Here is a 15,571-nt window from a genome sequence, read left to right as displayed (position 1 = left end):
CAGGGACCCTGTAGTACCTGTCTGGCTTTACTGGTGCAGGGGGTAAAGAATTTGGAGACAGACTGGATTCAGAAAAAACATCATCTACAATATCAAGCACAGGGGGGATAGCCAGGGGCCTGTGCTGAGGCAATAAAAGGAAATCTCTGAGCCTTTTCTTGGATTCTGAGTAATCCTGGCTCTCCCAATGGAAATGCTCCCTCATGGTGTGCAGGGTTTCCCCAAAAGAATAATCCTCATGTGGTGAGGCTGAAGGAATGAACTCTTCAGCATCAGAGTCCTCATAGGGAGGGAAAGAATAGCCCTGATCAGAAGAAGAATCAGAGGAAATGGAAACCTGATCAGGGGAATCATAATCAGTGTCTTGCCTACGCCTTTTGTCAGGAGGGGGATGGGAGCCCCTGATTAAAGTAATAAGGTCTTCGGCCATTTTAAGCATCTGTTTCTTTGGCATGGCTGACTGTTCTGGAGAATGCTGCACTTGTTTCCTTGTCTTTAATGGTGTTTTGGACTTTGCCTTTGCTGCTGTAGTAGCCTTATTTGTAAGCTGTGAAGGTCTGAAAACACCCTCAGAAGCCGGTGCCTGCTCAGCGGCTCTGGACCCATCTGAGGGTATAGTTTCTGTATGCCCAATACCTTGAGTTTCCACAGGCCTCGGTGTCTCCACGTGGCTGTCGGTTACGGCCTGTGGTTCTGAGGTAGCGGGTGTCAGGGGCTGCGAAAGCACCTCACTGAGAACTGGTGAACCGGCGACTGGCCTAGAAGAGGCTTCGTCATCAGTTTTGGACCTCGGATGCCTGTCTTTTTCTGTGTGTTTGCATTTTTTGTACATTCCGGTCATCGGTTGTTCCGACGGCATTATATAATTAAATCATCGTCCAAAATAATGTAAGGCAAAATCAAACCGACGTTTAATAGTGCGTTTATTGAATCTAGCACAAAACCGACAACTAGTGACGTCGTGGTCAGGGCCTAGGCAAGGAATGCAGTAAGAGTGAAAGTCCTTATGAGGTATTTGCTTCCCACAAGAAATACAATTATTAACTTTTACTGACATTGGTCTGAAGCAAGAAAAAGTTTCCCCAACGGGGTACTTAGCTTTATCGAAGACTTCGGTTCTGAAATTCAATTTTGAAAATCTCAAGAGTCGGCCGATCGGCACTTGCGAACTGCTTTTGCTTCGGGCACCGTGCGGCAAGAAAGACTGAAGAAAATGGCGTTGGTTGCAACTTTTATACCCCTGGCACACTGACATCAGGGAAGATGCGACAGCAACCGATGCCGGACCAAGACTTTGGAACTTGGGCCGACTACGGGTCGCCTGCCAGCAGGATAACCCAAGTGTAATGACTGCAACAGTGAAACACGATGAACATCTAAATATTACTAAAAATAGCTCAAAGTGGGGGGGGGCTGTGCCCCCCCCCCAATGTTGGATGCTTTGTCTCCCCACCCTCTTAACTAAATATACCAACTCCAAGATCACGCTACAGTGAGAAAAGGGGCAAATTTATGCTGATGGCCAAGCAATTTTTTTCCCCAGGAAAAAAATTGCTGATTCGGCCATTCTCGTAATTTGCGGTTCGATCTTTTCTTGTCAATGAAGAGGCATTCGCTGTAATGCTTCTTCAATAATCTGAAATAGACCCAATGCTATACCTTCACAGCTCTCAACTACCCATGACCAATGAGGTGGGGTTCACACAGGATACAGAACCTGTCCACATAACATTAAAGGCTTGTGAGCATCTGCCTAAGATAGTATGGTAGCCTTTGTCGGTAGAAGCAAAAAAGGAAATTAACCTGTTATTTCTGCCTTGTTACAACAAGGTATCATTATCCCAGCTCGCAGTACTTAAAATTCTCCTGTTTTACCAGTCAAAAAAAAACAGGAAAAAGTACATATAAGTTTGTACAAGATTTATAAGCAGTAAATGCTGTAGTAGTACCAACATTTCCCATTGTTCCTAATCCTGCAACTATACTGAGTTATATCCCTTCAGATGCTACTATTTTCTCAGTGATAGAGAAGAATGTAGACAAAATATCTATCAGTGTACATCCTGACAGTCAGTATTTGTTTGCCTTTACTTACAGGGGTCAGCAATATACCTGGACTAGGTTACCACAAGAATATGTAGAGTCTCCAACTTTATTTTCTAAGGAAATCAAAAAATAATTAGATAAAATAAAATTTCCTTGTGGGTCTACTTTGATTCAATTTGTTTGTGTCTTTCGGCTTTTCCCGGTTAGGGGTCGCCACAGCGGAACTCCGGTCCGCTAATGATTGGTAGTGGATTTTTACGTACCGGGTTACCAGCCCTGACGCACAACCTTCAACAAAGGCACTCCCCATTCATGTATGCCTCCACACAGAAGACGCTCTAGCTGAGAATCAAATGGGACAACGTCTTGCTATGAGGAGACAACGCTACCGCAGCACCACCATGTAGATGATTTGCTTTTAGCTACAAAAAAGGAACATTATTGTAAAGAAGATACTATTTTTCTTTTGACTCAATTAGCAGAATTAGGATTTAAAGGTTAACAAAAGTAAACTGGAGTTATAGAGATTGCAGGTTCAATACTTGGGACATCTTATTTCAGAAGGTGCTAGACCAATTCTGGCTTCATGAATTGTCGAGATTCAAGTGGCACCACTCCCTACTACACTGAAACAGCGGAGTCTTTTGGGGTTTAACAAGTTACTGTTAAGAATGGATTTATAACTATGCTGAAGTGGTAAGACCTTTGTTAGAATTGTTAAAGAAAGATACCCCTGAAGCTTTACCCTAGCAGGACTGTCATGAACAAGCCTTTGTACAATTGAAAATGTTGCTTTTAAACCCTCCTGTACTTGGGTTACCAGATTACTCAAATAAATTGTTTCTGTTCTGTAGTGAAAAAATAAAGTAGATCTAGGTTTGTTTGTACAAATTAAAGATAATGGTTTTAGACCTGTTGCTTATTTCAGTACAAATTTTGATTCTGTAGCTGCAGCCCTCCTCTACTGCCTTAGGGTGGTGGCTGCAATGGCATACATTGTGGATATAGTGGCTGCACTGACTCTCAGACACAAGACTTACATGGCAGATCCCCATTCTGTACAAGCTCTGTTACTAAAAACTAAGATACAATATTTATCTGCAGCATAACTGTCTAAATATATATTGACATTACTTAATGACCCTTCTTCACAGGTTGTTTGATCTCCACAGCTTAATTCTGCTTCTTTAACCCCTACAGCAGACAAAGGAGAACCCCATGACTGTGTAGTTGTTACTAATAACTATGCTTCTTCCTAGATTAGATTTAAAAGATGTTCACTTACAAAATCCTGATCTTATCCTTTTCATAGATGGCTCCTGTGTTCAGAGTGATGATGGTGAACTTGTAGCAGCATTTTCAATTTGCATGCAAGGAAAACATTTTATTAACTTGACAATTAAATGGAAATGTGCCTGCTCAAGTTGCTGAATTTGTCACTATAATCCAAGCATGCAAAACTGACAAGGATAAGTCAACAACCATATATACCATTTCTCAGTACGCATATGGAGTTGTGCATGATTTTGGTACACTTTGTAAAGAATGGTGTTATTTAATACCAGCAGGGACAGTTATTAAATGCTATTTTTGTTAATGAATTGTTAGAAGCTTTATTAGTACCAAGAAAAATAGCTGTAATAAAATGTGCCAAACATAAGAATGACAGTTCCTTTGTAACTAAGGGTAACACTTTTGCTGATATGGAAGCTAGACAAGCCGCATTATGTTATCCTGTTCAGGCTATGTTTTTGCAGCAAATTAATACAAATAACTTCTCTATAGAGTAGTTATTGTCTTTTCAAGATCTGACAAAAGGAGGTGGATAAGCAATGGCTGCAGATGCTCTCCTGGCCTTTTGTTGCACCACCTGTATGGGATGCAAGTAAGCACATCAAATTTTCTAAATCAATTGGTTAAAGCTTACCATTTACCTTATCTTTTGGGCAATAATGCATTGATTAAACAGATTTCTGCTGACTGGTATGCACCGCAACTCGCAAAGGTTGCTCAACATTTTGCAAATACTTGTGTAGTTTAGAGAATGTGTCCAAATCAATAGAAAAGCCTTGAAAACCTTTTTGCTCCCTTCAGTGGGATTTTACTGAACTTCCCCAAGTGCAGAATTTGAAATACGCACTGATTTTGTTGACATTTTTAACAACTGGGTAAAAGCTTATCTGTGTGCAAAAAAATGATGCACATACCCTAACTAAAAACTATTGGCATAACTGATTCTAGATTTGAGGTTCCCTGTAGCATACAATCAGATCAGGGATCTCATTTTACTAGTTAAATAACGCAACAAATTTGAAAGGCTTTGGGTGTTAGGTTAAATTTTCATTGTCTTTATAGACCACAAGCTTCTAAAATAGTAAAGACAGCTAATCAAACCATTAATCTTAGACTAAAGTCTGTGACAAATCTGGTCTTAAATGGCCAGCAGTATTGTCTTTAGGTTTGTTTAGTATTAGAAGTGCAGTAATTGCTCCTAAGAAATTGTGACCTCATGAAATTCTTATGGGAAGGCCAATGAAAATGCCTGCCACCCACATCCCTAAAAATTTACATACAGTCATGACAATAACCATTGTGCTTTTTATCATAATTTTGTTTCGATTTCTTTTGCCATCTGAAACTGTGAGTGCTTCATCTTCTGCACTAAATCATTTCCTAGTAGAAATCCTTGCTCTGTTACAAATAGAGAAAGGCACTTGACCAAAAAAGCAGCAAGAGCACCTGAATAGCATCCTCAATTTAATACTTTTACTGCTGCCCTGCATACATATGCACAAACCCTTAACGTTAGTAATTGCTGTTTTTTATTCCTACTGCACACAGTGGGGGTATTCCATTAATTCCTATACCTGTGGCTGATTCTGAACTTCACACCACATTTTATCTTATTTCTCTTGCTAAAAAATCAAAAAATAAACATGTTTTAAATCCCTTTACTGTAATGCCACTTCAACGAGCAATGGCTGCTAAATGATTTATTTGTTATTATAAAAATGGAACACTTTTTGTCAGAATTAATATTTGCAATATTACTTAAAGTTTTTGGTGGGGCTGGAAAAAAAGAGCATGGCAGCATTATTATTATATTTGTAAGAAATCAAACTTATCTCTAGCAACCTACAGATTGGCTTAGTTGTTATATTGCTCATATTGCTGCTTTACTGAAAGAAAAAATTGTAATGCTCCTCGCAAGAGAGACACTAAAGACATTCCTAAACTAGATGGTAAAATAGATGCTTCCGGGGTATATATTATTGCTGTGCAACACATTGCTTTTAAAGGGCTTGCTCGCATGGATCTTTGTGATGATGTAATTTCTTGGGCAGGAATTATTCTTGTTTATGAAGTGGTGAAGTCTATCTGGGAACTTAACAAATTTTCCAAGCTCCTAGAGATTTTAATTAATTCCATTCTGACTTTATAAATTTGATAACAGAAGAACTGACAGCAATGAACAGTGTGGTGATACAAAATCGTATGGCACTTGATTTCACCCTTGCTTCTAAAGGGGGTACATTAGCACTCATCCAAATAGAGTGCTGTTTGTTTATTCCTGATAATGCTGGTGTCATCCATAGTCACCTCACATGCCAGAAAAGCTGATAGCTCCCAATGAGCATGGTCAACCAACTTTTTTTATGGATGGGAAGGAAGGATCCCAAATCTTTTCATGCTTATATCTATAACAATAATATTGTTAGGTTTACTTTTGTTTATACTCAAAGCTTGCATTTTAAAATTATTAGAGTCCTGCAAAAATGTTAATTTAAATGATTGAAACTCTGCCATTAACATAGATGATAGTGCAGTTGATGATGCAAATAAAGTGTTACAAAATTTTAACAAAATATACAATAATCTGTATAATGGGAAATGTGGAAAAGTACACAGTAAAATACATAGTATTGAATGTATTACTGATGATTATTTTTAGTATTCAGATTGCATTTTATTCCATCAAGAAGTAAGCAGTCAATGCCAAATGCTCTTTAGAGCAACCTTATGATATATATCCTAAAGTTTCACACTAAAAAACTAAGCATACCAGGCCTTCCTACTAAACAGAGTCTGCAAAAGCAATTTTCCATTTAAGAAATTTCTTAGCGAACTCCTTCACAGCATCCTTCACCATAGATAATTTCCAGTGATTTTTCTTCTTGTCACTTCTCCCAAAATGCTTCATACCACCACTTTAAGAATCATTCTAAACCCCAAGCTCCTCATGGAAGAGGCTAAAAAAATGCCCATAAGGAACTAAGAAAACATTTAAAACTCAACATGTTTAGACCCCCTGCCTTCTGTTTTTTTAAGTCTCTCTGCAATCATTCCCATCAAAACTCAACAAACCATTTAGCAAACAACTGACCACCAAACATATCCCTCATTTCCCATATTAACATGTAATGTTTCCACTCTCTTCTGGTCATGAAAGGCACAGTCCTTCAATTTCAATTGTAAAACAAAGCTAAAATAATATTAAAGCTTTTATTTAAAAACACACAGCCCACCAATCTATCCAAGTAGCATAAAATCTCTCATCCCTTCATGATCATCATATAATAACATATTAAAATATCCAAAATACCTTTCATGAAATAAATAGCAAAAGTGAATCTACTGAAGCCATGCCCAACCACTGGCACACCTAGCATATCTGACACCCAGAGCAGACCTTTTTAACCCCCCCCCCACACACACACAGATGGTTTCCTAACACCTCCTCCTCTATGACAGTTGTTGTTTTTAGTAATGATCATGAAATGAAACAAAATAATAGTCAGTAAGGAGCAAGCTAGGAGCAGTGATCAAATCCCCAAAAGACACAGCCATCCTACAGGAAGGCTTGTCCCAAACAAATAACTAGTGTCAGAATAAGCTAAATGTCAAAAATGCATTATCATCTCCTTTGTAAAGTTGAGTGTGACACTGACAACATACCCAAGTGTTCATCCAGTAGTCTGGAATTTGGTAACTTATGTGGACAGCTGACCCCAAATTCGAGTGAGAACAGATCAAGATGAAGCAAACTTACAGACATTCTGCAAAATCAGGAAGAGTTTCAACTTGGTTATACAAATACAGCACCCAGAGAGAGAGACAGAAAGATTGCAGCATATTTCATGCAGATGCACACTAGTCATGTAAAGGAAGACTATAAGCTAAGCAAATAATATGAGAGTAACTTGCAGACCAAACATATTAGGGAAATACAAGAACATTCTGTAAAATGAAACACAGTTTGAAATGTGTTTCATACAATACTGCAATTTATTTCACATAAACGTACACTAGCCATTAATGCCTGACTTTAAACTGAGCACCAGTTATTTCATCAGCAACACAGCTAGCCACCCCCTCCCAAGAAAATAAAAAAAAATCTTAAATATTCCAATTTAGTTCGTGCAAAAACACACTAGCCAGCCTTTAATACCAGACTTTAAGTTGAATAAATGAAGAGGATAAGTTCCCATAGCACAGCTAGCCACCCCAACCAAAAAAATTAAATTTATTTCACACAAATGCACACTAGCCTGTCTATAAAAGAATATGAAAAGGGCAAAGTTACTGCCACCCCCCCCCCAAAAAAAAGAAAATATTCAGATTTATTCTCACAGATGCACCTTAAGGCTGGAATTTAAACCGACCAATTGAAAAGGAGAAGTAACATTCATCCACACCACAGGTGGCCAACCCTCCCCCCAAAAAAGAGATAGAACTATTCCACTTTATTAACACAAATATTTACCTGCCAGCATTAATGACAGAATTTAAGATAAGCAAGTAAACAGGCAAGTTATTTTATTTCACAGCCCAGCTAGCTACCTCTCACCCCACCAAAACAAAAAGAGGGAAAAAGAGTACAATGAAAAAAAAAAGAACATAAACAAATGCTTGCATGTGTGCACACTATACACACACACACACACACACACACACACACACACACACACACACACACACACACACACACACACACACACACACACAGAAGCCAAACTTTAAAATTAAAAAAAAAAAATTGGAAACACACACACGTGCGCGTGCGCACACACTTTTACACACACACTAGACTAGCCAGCCACCATCCCCCTTCCCCTCTCTAAAAATAAGAAAGAAAATCTGGTTATAGTCACATTTAAAAAAATACTTACCTTCAGTCCAGTAGTCCACAATGCTCTGGTTGATTCACTTGCTGTGATTAATCCAGTTCACAGGGTTCAGTTAAACAAAAAGAAAAAAAACTTTTCCACTGCAAAACTCTCTACTGCACTGTACTACCATGAGAAGGCTGCTGTTAATTTTTAAAATAATCGCAGTTCTCTCCGTTCTTGTTAGTAGTTCCTTCCAAGTGTCCTCCAATCCTGTACCACATTTTCACTCATGGACACACAGATGCACACAAGAGGAAGAGACAAAGTGCTTCAGAGCTAGATCATTGTCAAATGGGGCACTAGGCAGAGTAATGGATCGGGCCTTCCACACAAACCCACACAATCACATACACACACACACACACACACACCCAAACAATCACACACATAAACACTGTTCAAACCTCTCAGTGTACATACTATTTTCTTCTTTACTTCTATAATGATTACAGATATTTAGATTTCATTTAAAACTGCTGTTTCAAAATTTATAGCACAAACACTGATAAACATTTGCTAAATAAAACAATACAGTCTCATGATGAAAACAGACTTAGCATTAACAGTAAACGTCTCTACCTCTGAAACTCACATTCATTGAAACACACATTCAAAGAAAATGCATCTGGGCAGTGGTGGATTATGTTTACTTTTGGGCTGTTTTCAAACCATAGGCCTCTTGCACAAATTTCTAGGACCATGTATACGTGCATGCATTGTTTGACTCACCATCCTGATTGTATTAAGCTGTATTCCTTGTATAATACAGCACCACTTGTTAAGACTGTGTTTTTAAATTTGTAGTTTTGAACAATTTTCCAGTTAACCAATGAAACAAAACGTATGACCCAATCATGAAAAAAATGACCATTTCAGAACACTTCAACCATAAAAGGCCAGTCAGACTTCTGTCATTACAATTCCCCATTACCAGTCAATATGTGCAATCTCTACAGAAGTAAAAGTCATCTGAATAATTCCACATTAATGAGGTCTGTAACTAATGAAGAGGTTGCTACTAGCAAATAACTTTATATTTCAGTATTTCATCCACAAATAAAGTGGCTGCTACTCTTGAAGAATAAATTACCTGTGTTATGTTAAAAAAAAACAATTGGTAAGCTGGTAATACTGCAATAAGGAATGGATGGCAAACAGAGAACAGGTTCATAGTTACTAGGATCTCATCCAAAGCAGGACACAGGACTTCCGCATCCGCATCCCCACCTCACTTCCCCTTAAAGTACAACACAGTATCAGCAATACATTTACATGCTGTGGGAATACAATCCACAGCCTTCTGCAGCAAAAGCAAGTGTACCTGTTATGCTACGACCATCTGCTAAACAAAATAGTTGCACACTGAAAACAGACTTAGCATGAGCAGCAGTAAACCTCAAGCACATAATTCCTTAAAAGTGCAGTAAAACGTACAATTCCTTGAAAATGCACCAAAGTCATGTTTTATTAGTTTGGTAGTTGGTGTAGAGGATTCAGTCTCATGTTTCCTGTAAGCAAGGTACAGGGTTTGAGCCTGAGGAAATGAACTAACCTGACACACACAAAAGCAACACACCAGCAAAAACATCTTGTATTTAAATTGCAAACAGAACACAGGAAAGGAGTAAGCAACACATGCAAGGAAGCACAGACAGAGTGTATTTTTCTTAAGCAACACACCAGCACGAATGTCTTGAATTAAAATTCCATGCAGCACACTGAAAATGAGTAAGTAACAGATGCATATATCAATACACACAGGGATGCACAGCCAGTGGGCGTTCTTGAAGACGAGCACCCTTAAAGGATCCGGCCCTGGTTCTATTTAAACTTTTCACATTTAAATTGTGAAAAGCTTTTAAAAGGCAAGGCTGCACCCCCTTACTGTTTGCAACTAGGACCGCACCCACCACCCCTATATTTGTATGCCTCTGTGCACATCTTAAGCATTCTGTTATGTCCAACAACCCCCAATAAAGCCTTATGATCTGAAAAAAAACTTGTATGCATCACAACAAAGTTTTATCTATTCAGGTGGAAGTCATTCAAAATCAATTTTAGAAACAAAGGAACCTTTTGAAATACACACTTTTCTCTATGCCAATCAAGCTTAAGTCTCTGTACACCATTAAATACAAAGCCAAGGCAACATCCTTCATTTTGCTACGCAGCCTGTCATAATTTACATTTGTAATGCCCCACTCATAAACAATGCTTCTTATACAACATGTAATTGCTTAGCTCACTATACACTCTACTGTGTCTCTGTGTTCCATCCAAAATTGCATACAAAGAACGCAACTGAAATCTATAAAACTCCACCCTCTGATCAGTATACAAAAGATGGCCTTTAACATCAGCACCACAATCCTCTACCACTAACCCCCTGATATTGATTAAAAATACTCAAGAAGATTCCCCAAATTGAAAAAAAGACTCCTATACCAAAGCATACAATCTCTCCATCTTTGCTGTAAGAAAAAAATATCCTATTTCTCAAGAATCATCACTTTCCTGATCATTTACCTAATCAAGAATAGACAATCTGCAGTGTTCCACCTTTAAATTATGAACTTGGAGAGATAAAATGTTTATTTCACATTACCTATCCATCTACTACTCCTTGATGCCTTTTCTTCACTCAGGTAATCCCATCCAGAATTATCACCTTCCCCTCTTTCTTCTCCTGTAAAAGTGTACTCACAACTGTGAAGCACATCAAGGGTATTAAGGTGTGAGGCAATACCCACCCCTTCTTCAGCTGTAATGCCCCTAAACCATTCAACAGGTACAGCATGCTGTTGTATCTCTAGTGTAACTGCAGTCTATTCTACCTGATCCACATTCTGCAAAACAGCCTGAGAATTTTCACATCATCTTTTAATATAACAGTCAAGCCAAAAATAACTAAAGTCCTCACACCTAGTATATTTGGGTTAATACTCCCATGCAAAGTACCCTTTTTGTTCGCATCATGTATAAACATGATCAGGGCAACTGTCTACTAAAATGAGGGTTATTTTGGCAGATATAATGCCTATAAGGCCATCCTCTATATTTGGCAATCAAGTCCAACCTTTCACAGTGATTTCATACTTTAAATGACACAACCTCTTTTTCTGCAGTGTATAGGCACTCTTCCCAACCTCCCCCCATCCGTAACCCAAACATTTTACAAAGTATTCTTCATCATATTCTTACATGAAATCAGTTCATAAGTGTAGGTTAGTTAAAATCTCTTTAACAAATTAAACTAAAACCACAGACACTGGGGATAGAGTGATTTAGCATTTAAGAACTTCAATTTATTTAATATTAGAGCCAACCTAGATCTAAAGGAAACTGAATTGCAACTAAGATTAAAAGCAGAATGCAGTCCTGGCTTGAATGAAACTATTAATATTTGATGTGTTTTAACTAAGAGAAGGTTTATAAAGTACACAAGCACAAAGTATATTTAGTCACTTTTTTGTATTTATCAAATAGATTTTTTTATAATATATATGTGTCTTTAATGGCAGTGGTAACTGTTTTTCTGATTTATACAGGATATTTCAGTACTTGGACTTCCTTGTTGTTTTTAATCTGAAGAATTTTGGTTTAGTACGAACGAAAGTGTAAAATAAAGTTCTTAAGCACTACTAATACTGCTCTGGCCCTGGTGTTTCTGGTTTTAGTTTTGTGGAGATTAACACCTATTTTAAGAACAGTTGTGGGTCTGTGGTTGGCTCTTTAAAAATGTAGCAATATTCTTTTATTAGACACCAGTTCATGAAAAAGAATCTGATCCCATGGGAAAACAGTGTTTGTAATTTCTACAAGCACAAATTATAGTCAAAAATAATTTTGAAAGACATACCATAGAAATGTTCTCTGGGCATGTGAAAAAGAGTTCTAATGTGCCGAACCTGGAAGCCCAGCAGAACAATTGATTTATCTCCAGAAAAGTACTTGTCCAGTGGAGAAGCCTAAGAACCCCTATAATGAAAATGAAAAACATTTCTTTGTTCCTGAAGAACAGAAATCTCATTAGTCCTTGCAATCTCTGCAGCAAAATAAGGACATGATACAACAGTCTGCTCAGTAAATACAGTTTTGGATTGATATGAAGAATGCCCAGATCTACTTTCTCCTTCCTATTCGTCTGTACATCACAACCACTCTTATGTAGTAGCGTGAGAGTTTGAACTGACATCTACTGCTGCAAACTCAAGTACTTAAAACTATCTCTTTATCTTCCATGTTCTGAGTGATTGCATAGGCACACTTTTTTCACATTATCCCTGAATATTGAAGCTGGACTCTGCTACCCCTCATTACCTGCAATCCAACATGACTGCATATTAGCTGCCTTTTCAGTACCATCAACACAGCAGGGTAATTTATCTGGTTCTCTACCCAAACTTCTCCTAGTCAGTATGAATACCTCTTAGGGTTTCCCTTGAAAATAGGTCGTTAGCCTAGTAAGGTTAAACCCACTCAGCATAATAGGAATAAAAATAAAAATAAAATTCTGAAAAAAAAATATTTTTTTTAATTGTGATTTGAATAAAGGAGCTCAACCCCCTGACTTTTGTGATTATATATGTCAGTTTTCAAGGGTTGTTAGTGCTCTCTTATATTGCTTCTTGTAGACTGCATGTCAGACTGAAGTAATATTGATTCTGCACTCCCTTTGCAAAGGAAAATTTAACATTTTGTATGTGAACTGAACATTTCACCAAGTTTTCTCTTAATAGCTCCAGAAGGAGTCTGTTATTTTTCCATGATAGACTATGTATTCCTGATATCCTTGGAGCATCAGAAACTTGGTTTAAGTCTTTTATCTTCAACAGCGAAGTTCACATCCCTGGTTACATCCTACTGGGGGATGACAGACAGCACAAAATATGTGGTGGTGGTGTTCTGCATATAAAGGACTCATTTTAGGCCTCAGAAATTACAGTAATTGGATATTTACATTTGACAAATGGTTGCTTCAGTGATGTAATCATCATGATCCTAACTGCCACTATCTACATGTCCCAGAATGTTTTTTTTTTTTTTTACATTTTATTGGCTCTACTGCAAGATCTAAATACAAAAACAAATCTAATACTGAAACCAAGACTGAATATAAATGTACTCAACACTAAAACAACAAAAAATCTATGCAAACATAGATGGCAAAAACATTTTAACTACAAAATAAACAATGAAATTAATTTAGCACTTTCCTTTCATTATAACAAAAGTACGTCTTCAGAACAAATCAGTATATAACAAACACATATATTCTAAAAGACTTTATGTAATATGTAAATATTTCTCAAATTATTTCAATGATTGAATTAGCTTTCAAATTAAAATATTGTAACATTTAAACTTATTCCATAAAACTTTGCTTACAGCATCTGAAAATCACTTGTGTTCCATAAATAATATACGTTACCATTTTTAGGTATGTACACCAAAAAAGAAAACATAAAAACATGTAAGTGGGATATCACTACTGTTATACTATTTGATGGGATATCAGGTTAAGAAAACATTTGAAATTTGTTTGGTAATTAAGACCAGAGTAATGATTACTTTCAAACAGCTGCCAATATAGCTCCTGGTTTTCTAAAATACCGATATAATCAGAATCAGCACTTTTTAACCGCACTACATAGACGACTTGTATATTGTACAAACCTTTGTATGTGTCCGTACTGTTCTCATCTTTATTTTGGATGCTATAATAGTGTGTGTGTGTGTGTGTGTGTGTGTGTGTGTGTGTGTGTGTGTGTGTGTGTGTGTGTGTGTGTGTCTGTGTGTGTGTCTGTGTGTGTGTGTCTGTGTGTGTGTGTCTGTGTGTGTGTGCGCGTGTGTGTGCGTGCGTGTGTGTGTGTCTGTGTGTGTGTGTGTCTGTGTGCGTGCGTGTGTGTGTGTACATAGATATATACATATGAAAAAACAGACTCCAAACCAGAGGAAAAAGAACAACTGAATAACTGATCCTCTTGTATATCAAACACAACGCGGCACACACTGACCAAATCAATGATAACTAACACCAACTGTAACAAGAGAAAACTCAACCAACAACTCTATTTAAACGCTTTTGTCCTGGTTTATTTGGAACTTCATCAGAGATAGAGTATAAAAACTTCCGTCATATAAACAGCCCTCCAATGTGATGTCACAAGATTACTTCCAATAAAAGACATTATGAGAATAATAACAAACCAATTAACAAAATAATAAAATTTGCCAGTTTACAAAAAAATATTAACATTTTCATAGGTTCATAGGTAAGTACTAGGCTATCTGCCCAAGAGCATTTATAAGCCTAGCCAGAGTGTTTTGGCTTTCGCTACCCCTTTAGATTAGTTCCCTGCGCCTCTGTCCAGCAGAGCCACTGCAGTGATCCCCGGGGTAAATTTTCTGTTTCCCATCCACCCGTCAAGGTTTCTCTTGAAGAGTGCTAGTGAGGGGTTCTGCCTGATGTATACTGGAATCTTGTTCCAAAGCATGGGGAGTCACTGGGTCAGGAATCTATCCCTCTAGCACGTCCTATTTATCATTGTGGTAAGGTTTATATCTCTAGCGCGTGTGGCTCTCAGGGATTTGTTTTTTTTAGGTGGAGCATATCCATCAATTCTGGGTTGGACATGGCCTTGTATGTCAAGCAGAGATCACCTCTGAGTAAGCGGTATGCAACCAAGTGCAGCTGGAGTTTCTTTAGTCGGGCTGCATAGGTCATCTGTTTGAGGCCAGTAATCCTCTTGGTGAGGTACTTCTGTGGTCTTTCCAGCTGTTGCAGGTGTCTTGTAAGGTACATCCCAAATGGGGCGTTGTATTCTATGGTTCTAATAAGTGATGAGTAGAGAGGCACAATAACCTCCTTTGTTCTGGATGCTAACCCTTTTGAGATTAGGTGGGCCACGTAGAAAGATTTTCTAACCACCTTGGCAATATGATTATCAAAGGAGAGATTGTTACTACTTCGGTCCTCAGACCCCTTATTGCTTTTTCTGTATTTAGAGGACTACCACCTATGTGGTAGTTCACGGATACTTTGTTTTTTTTCAAAGGGGATGACAATGCACTTTTTTGCATTCAGCTTGAGGCCATGATTTTGACACCAAGTATCCGTCTCAGTTAGTCCCTTCTGGAGGGTGTCTGTATCAGCCAGAGAATCAATTATGGCCCCTAGTTTGCAGTCGTCTGCAAACTTAGTCAGCTAAAGTCCTCCTGTGTTTGTCTGTACCTCTGAGAAGTATATACTGAACAGGAGGGGTCCTAGGACTGAGCCCTGGGGGACGCCACTTGTAACCGGTTTAGAGTCGGACCTAGAGTCTGCAACTCTCACCGTGTGGGTTCTGTCAGTG

General features: G+C 38.0%; 1 protein-coding gene across 3 annotated transcripts in view; it reads left to right on the top strand.

Moving 5' to 3' along the window:
• Positions 1–15,571, top strand: part of LOC122805563 (solute carrier family 25 member 45-like) — a 1,930,246-nt gene that overhangs the window by 333,226 nt on the left and 1,581,449 nt on the right. The gene's annotated exons all lie outside the window — the stretch shown is intronic.

This window comes from Protopterus annectens, chromosome 6.part1 (genome assembly GCF_019279795.1).
Source record: "Protopterus annectens isolate FY-2018-M chromosome 6.part1, PAN1.0, whole genome shotgun sequence".
Lineage (NCBI taxonomy): Eukaryota > Metazoa > Chordata > Ceratodontiformes > Protopteridae > Protopterus > Protopterus annectens.
The sequence above is the reverse complement of the archived record's forward strand: the minus strand, read 5'-3'. Positions and strand labels throughout refer to the sequence as shown.